This window comes from Nelumbo lutea, chromosome 2 (genome assembly GCF_056320005.1).
Source record: "Nelumbo lutea isolate HS-2025 chromosome 2, American lotus-T2T, whole genome shotgun sequence".
NCBI lineage: Eukaryota > Viridiplantae > Streptophyta > Magnoliopsida > Proteales > Nelumbonaceae > Nelumbo > Nelumbo lutea.
The window spans coordinates 91,354,495-91,360,000 of record NC_142685.1 but is presented as its reverse complement, the minus strand read 5'-3'; the positions used below and the strand labels follow the sequence as shown (position 1 = coordinate 91,360,000).

The following is a 5,506-nucleotide window of genomic DNA, read 5'->3' as shown; positions in this document are numbered from 1 at the left end:
CACACACTAGACATGTGTCGAGTGCATTGCACAATCACAAGATAATGCATGGCATCACGTTCTATATGTTCATGGCTGCCTCACCCCCAACCGTGGGAGGAGAGAGACAAACTATCACTCGAGGGGTATCAATTCCATTTCTTTGGGTAGGCAACACAGGAACCACCAGCACACGCCCAGATAGAAACAACTAGCTTTGGCGAAACTGAACAGGAGGGGAAGGTTAATGGTTCTGACCACAAGCATAGAGCCCATCAACACATGCCATCCAAACACCACTCAAGCACATCGCGTACACCTTCAGGCAGCAACCCCCCAAACCAACGACGCATCAATGACACAGAATGGCCAAGGAAAGCAGCACCCAAAGGCCCCACTAAGCACGGAAAGCAACCACCAACATGAATCAACATCCGAAATGGGTCACCAGGAATTCACAAGAAATGCGAGAGATGCCAACCGTGTTGCACCATTCCCACTCATGTGAGGTCCCCATGGGGGCCTCCCATGCTTGAAATAGGTATGCCACAAAGGCACCATGGAGTGCCCTGGGCAGCATGCGGGGAGGCATCCAAAGCACAAGTGCCAAACACCTTGCACGTCACCTAACCCAGCATCGCTAACCCAGAAACGCGTGCTCACGAACACGTGCGGGACGACACTGTTCAGGCTGCGGCAACGCACATAGTGCTCAACACAGCAAGTGCGACCACGCATGCTTCCGAGGGCACCCAACACAACACACATCGCTTGCGATCAAGGGGCACACAACAAACGTTGCATTGCAACGCCTTTATCGTCGCACTCCTAGATCTCTTCTAGTGCATGTCATTGTGCAGCAGCATGCATAGCAAGTAAAACCTTGCACATTGTGATGCACGTCACTGCACTACCAGGTCGTGCTCGGTTAGCATCAATGTGCCTTCATGTCGCCTCTAGTGCATGCAACTACACTACTCGTGCGTCATGGGTGACGGGGGGAAGCTCCATGACTGCCAATGCTCGCCCAATGGCGCCCCCATGGGGGAACCCCCCCAGAGTCACCTCCCCCCCTCAAAGAGTACGTTAAGCTTTTGGGGCTCTGCCAGCAAGAAACATCACTTCTCTGGAAAAACATACTAGGGTTGTCTTGAGATGTACGGCTTAGATTGGTCTTAAACTTGACAAGTGACATTAGTTAGGATTGAAAAATGATGAAAATAATTAAAATAAATTTTTGGAGAAAAATATTAATTTTATTATCTTTTAAACACTAAAAATTACCAAAATTTGGGAAAGATCTGAAAATATAATTTTGGAGGGTGGGGGTTGCTTTTTCACACCTGCAAAAAAATTTGTGCACCAAAATAAGCTGGTTTCATGCCAAAAAGAATTGATAGAAATGGTTTTTCACTAATATTTAATTTTTAGAAATTACAAAAATTACAAAAAGAAATTGGAAATTTTATTTTGTGGAAATGGGATTGCATGGAATCAAATTTCCTACCTTCTCCCAACTGGGAATCATATTCCCTAAATTTAGAATACAATATTCAAGGATTCTACTTGAACCATAAATGAACCAAATCTGAACAAAAAGCAAAAGGGAGGAATATACCTGATCCGGAGAAGCATTATCTCCCAAAGTTGGTGTTCATGCCCAAAGAAGAAACCAAGACCCGCTCCTGCATAAGATGACATAGCTATGGATGGAACGGAACCAGCAGGGTGCGTCCTATACACTGGATCCTTCGCAAGAATCCTCTGGAAACTCTAAACACCGAATTCCTTTTAGTCTTTCCTGCAAGACTGTTGTCAAGAACTGATTTCTTGACTTCCTATTGCAGCATGGATCCAATCTTGCAATAGGGAATGGCGGTTGTTGGAGGAGAAATCCAGGGACGAAGAGGGTGTCTCTTCTCTCTGGAGTCTATGTGTGATCAAATCTCAATTCGTAATAAGTATATCTTGCATACCAACCCTAGTTCAAAATCTGATATTTCTGTTAGGGTTTCTCCTCTTTCTTCTTGATTAAGAAACCTCCTAATTGGGAGTTATCCCAATCCAAATCAATATTTGGGTACGGGATAATCTTAATCCTATCTGCATATTAAGTTAGTTTTCTCCTGATCTTATCAGGAGGTTACCAGATTCAAATCTGATTCGAATTTGGTCTCCTAGAGTGGATAAGGTTAAAGACCCAATCCTTTTACTAACATTAATCTCAGATTCGCCCCATGAATAGGTGATCATATCAGCCTAGTTCGAAATGGGCTTTTGGCCCATTAAGTGTTCAGTGTTTAACTAGTTTCCAATCTGCTGCCCAGTTGGGCTTCTTTGTATGGCGTGGGACCCAAGCATTGATCTACACACCAGCCACATGGGTTCAGCCCGACCTTTATTACAAGGCCCAGCCTAATTCATTGAAAAACTCAGTGACCCTCTTCAGCCCATCACATGGACCCTATGGGCCCAACACTTACATTAAGTGGTCCCTGGGCGAAACCATCTTATAAAAACCCAGGGACTGTGGCACTTAACCTCTCAACCCTTAATGATCAAGCACTGCCGACAAGAGAAGACCTCTCCCTCGGCTGCAAGGAACAGTGCCGCACTCTCTACTCACATGGATCTTGGGAATTAAAACCTTTTACAAATCTTTTGAAACCGTACATATACATATATATATATATATATATATATATTAATTTTGCAAAACAAAATTCCAATGATTGAAATCAACTGCCGGTAGTTTGGTTTCCATCAGAAAGAGTGCATTCCCGATCATTACCATTGTCCGACAAAGGGGCTGATCCTGTCACTATGATCACTCACTCAGATGAATTCTCAAACTGCCCCAACATGTCCTGGTTTTGACCCCCACTAAGGATCTCACTGATTGACATATCAAAGACAGCCTGATCTGACACCTAGTGATGTGTCATAATCAAGTCCAGGGGTCAGGTGTAACTTTCCAGTTTTGCCCATCTATCTCCAAGGTCTAGGGCAATACTGAAAATCTGGTCCAGTTCAAGGGTTCACGCAATCCAATACTGCATGTGCCTTGGGTCTTACCCTGATGGCCGAAACAAGCCATCCCAACACTTGGTGGCACATCAGTATCAGCCTTGGTAGGATAAATCTCCCCATACTTATCCAATGGCTAGGAACATTTAAAACTAACACAAGTTTCTATAAGTGTCCAGTTTTAGTGTCTTACACAGACTTATACTAAACAACATGAATCAAACATGTACTATATTTATTTATACTAAATGTCAAAAGTACATCAGAATGGATTGAAGCTAAGGGCATACAAAACTGTCTAACAGCTCCCACTTTCACTTAGGTCCAATCCGGTACAAGCCGGAGTCCCATACTTTCCACGTGTTTCTCAAACACCTTCTGTGTTAGTGGCTTAGTTAATGGGTCTACCACATTTTCCGCCGATGCTACCTTCTGAATTAGGACGTCCCCTCTACCAACGATCTCTCGCAGTACATGGTACTTCCTCTCGATGTGCTTTGACTTCGAGCGAGCCTGAGGCTCTTTAGCCTGGGCGATCGCACCATTGTTGTCACACAACAATGGGATGGGTGATGTGCTGGATGGAATCACTCCCATTTCGTGTATGAATTTCTTCATCCACACAGCTTCCATGGCAGCTTCACTTGCGGCAATGTACTCGGCCTCGGTTGTGGAGTCTGTAGTAGACCCCTCTTTGTTGCTTTTCCAGCAAATAGCACACGATCCTATCGTGAAAACATACCAAGATGTAGAATTTCTATCATCTAGATCCGACTGAAAATCGGCATCGGTATACCCTAGAACTTGTAGTGAACCACCGCCGAATACCAGACAAAACTCTTTTATCCTTCGAAGGTATTTAAGTATGTTCTTTACAACAGTCCAATGCTCCTAGCCTGGGTTGGCCTGGAATCTGCTTACCACACTCACCGCCTGAGCTATGTCCGATCGAGTGCACAGCATGGCATACATGATGCTCCCTATGGCTGAGGCATAGAGAACATCTCTTGCCCTCAATCTCCTCAGAAGTCTTAGGAGACATCTTCTTGGAGAGAGTAACTCCATGTCTGAAAGGAATGTTTCCTTCCTTGGAGTTCTCCAAGCTATACCTTTTGACAATTTTGTCAATGTAAGCAGCCTGGGATAATCCAATTATTCGCTTTGATCTATCTCTATAGAGTCGAAGACCTAGTATGTATGAAGCTTCTCCAAGATCTTTCATGGAGAACTGCTATGATAGCCATACCTTGACCGAAGTCAACATTCCTACATCATTCCCAATGAGTAGGATATCGTCCACGTACAACACCAAAAGGGTGATCTTATCCCCACTGGATTTCCTGTAAACACAGGGCTCATCCAGATTCTACACAAAGTCAAACGTTTTGACAGCAGAATCAAAACGGATGTTCCAACTCCTAGAAGCCTACTTAAGTCCATATATAGATCTATTAAGTTTACATACCATGTGTTCCTGACCCGTAGCTATGAAGCCTTGCGGCTACTGCATGTAGATATCTTCACTAAGATCTCCATTCAGGAACACGGTTTTGACATCCATTTGCTAAATCTCGTAGTTATGGTACGCTTCTATAGCTAGCAGGATCCTAATGGATTTAAGCATGGCCACGGGTGAAAAGGTTTCCTCATAATCGATGCCTTCTATCTGAGTATGCCCTTTCGCCACCAAGCGAGCTTTGTAGGTCTCAATCCTGCCATCGGGGCCCTTCTTCCTCTTGTAGATCCATTAGCAACCAATTGCTTTTACCCCAGAGGGTGGATCTACTAGAGTCCAGACTCCATTGGTCTCCATCAAGTCCATCTCAGCTCTCATGGCCTCCACCCACTTTTGGGAATCTATGTCTAACATAGCTTCTGCATAAGTCATGGGATCCTCTTCACTAGTCAAGGCTTCCACCAGGTAACTATCCTGGTCAAAACCATTTCGGACTGGTGGTCTGTATACCCGAGTGGAGTTTCTAGGTTGGTCACTACCTGGAACTTGTGGGACATGTCCCACTACTCCTGAGCTCTCCTCATCAAGAACTATTTCCTGACGGTGAGTGTCCAGGATGTATTCGGATTCTAAGAAATTGGCGTTTTGGCTGCAGAACACTTTCTGCTCACTTGGGTCATAGAATAGATAACCCACTGAATCCCTTGTGTAGCCTATAAATAGGCAACTGCTGGTTTTGGATTCCAACTTGTCCGCACTTGTTCTTTTAACGTGTGCAGGACAACCCCAAATCTTCAAGTGTCTTACACTTGGCTTCTTTCCGGTCCATAGTTCATATGGAGTTTTCGGAACTGATTTGGTTGGAACCCGATTCAGCACATAGATAGTAGTCTCTAATGCATATCCCCAAAAGGATGTGGGTAATTCTGAGCATACGAGAAGTGACCAGACCATGTCCAACAAGGTCCTATTCCTCCTCTCTGAAACACCATTGAATTGAGGTGTAGCAGGAGGAGCTAGTTGTGACACTATCCCATTGTCCTT

The 5,506-nt window shown here is 44.5% G+C and overlaps 1 pseudogene; it reads right to left on the bottom strand.

Annotated features, from left to right (window-relative positions):
- LOC148871831 (18S ribosomal RNA) overlaps window positions 1–71 on the bottom strand; it is a 1,814-nt pseudogene extending 1,743 nt beyond the window's left edge.
- Window positions 72–5,506: the final 5,435 nt, after the last annotated feature.